The 1234-nt window shown below is 38.9% G+C and overlaps 1 non-coding gene across 1 annotated transcript; it reads left to right on the top strand.

Moving 5' to 3' along the window:
* The first annotated feature begins 431 nt into the window (after nt 1–431).
* Nucleotides 432–535, top strand: LOC112764521 (small nucleolar RNA R71). The gene has a single exon (XR_003183233.1). It is a non-coding gene; the product is annotated as a small nucleolar RNA R71 (small nucleolar RNA).
* The last annotated feature ends 699 nt before the right edge of the window (nt 536–1234 follow it).

Here is a 1234-nt window from a genome sequence, read left to right as displayed (position 1 = left end):
TTCTCCATGACGGATTATAGGTGTTGCCAAAGGCTTTCCCCATGTAATTTACCTCTGCTATTGCAGAGTTTTCAGGATCATAGGCCTCTTCTTCAGAAGATGCCTCTTTAGTACTGTTGGATGCATTTTGTCATCCATTCAGACTTTGAGAAATCATGTTGACTTGTTGAGTCAACATTTTGTTCTGAGCCAATATGGCATTCAGAGCATCAATTTCAAGAACTCCCTTCCTCTGAGGCATCCCATTATTCATGGAATTCCTCTCAGAAGTGTACATGAATTGGTTATTTACAACCATTTCAATTAGTTCCTGAGCTTCTGCAGGCGTTTTCTTTAGGTGAATGGATCCACCTGCAGAATGGTCCAGTGACATCTTAGAGAACTCAGATAGACCATAATAAAATATATCTATCATGGTCCACTCTGAAAACATGTCAAAAGGACACTTTTTGGTCATCTGCTTGTATCTTTCACAAGCTTCATAGAGGGATTCACCATCTTTTTGCTTGAAGGTCTGAACATCAACTCTAAGCTTGCTCAGCTTTTGAGGAAGAAAGAACTTAACCAAGAAGGTCGTGACCAGCTTATCCCAAGAGTCCAAGCTATCCTTAGGTTGTGAGTCCAACCATGTTCTAGCTCTGCCTCTTACAGTAAAAAGAAAAAGCACGAGCCTGTAGACTTCAGGATCTACTCCATTAGTCTTAACAGTCTCACAGATCTGCGAGAACTTAGTTAAAAATTGGTAGGGATCTTCTGATGGAAGTCCATGAAACTTGCAGTTTTGTTGCATTAGAGCAACTAGTTGAGGTTTCAACTCAAAATTGTTTGCTCCAATGGCAGAAATTGAGATGCTTCTTCCATCAAACTTGGAAGTAGGTGTAGTATAATCACCAAGCATCCTCCTTGCATTATTGTTGTTAGGTTCGACTGCCATATCCTTTTCTTGTTCGAAAATTTCAGTAAGGTTGTCTCTAGATTGTTGTAATTTAGCTTCTCTTAGTTTCCTCTTTAGAGTCCTTTCAGGTTCAGGATCAGCTTCAACAAGAATGCCTTTTTCCTTATTCCTGCTCATATGAAAGAAAAGAGAACAGAAAAAAAGAGGAATTCTCTATGTCACAGTATAGAAATTCCTTTATGTTAGTAGAAGAAGAAAGGGAATAAGAGTGAAGAAGAATGAATAATCCAAACATAAGGGTGAGGATAGGAGCAGATATTTGAGTTGAAGAGAAGTGTT

Source organism: Arachis hypogaea, chromosome 2 (assembly GCF_003086295.3).
Source record: "Arachis hypogaea cultivar Tifrunner chromosome 2, arahy.Tifrunner.gnm2.J5K5, whole genome shotgun sequence".
NCBI lineage: Eukaryota > Viridiplantae > Streptophyta > Magnoliopsida > Fabales > Fabaceae > Arachis > Arachis hypogaea.
The sequence above is the reverse complement of the archived record's forward strand: the minus strand, read 5'-3'. Positions and strand labels throughout refer to the sequence as shown.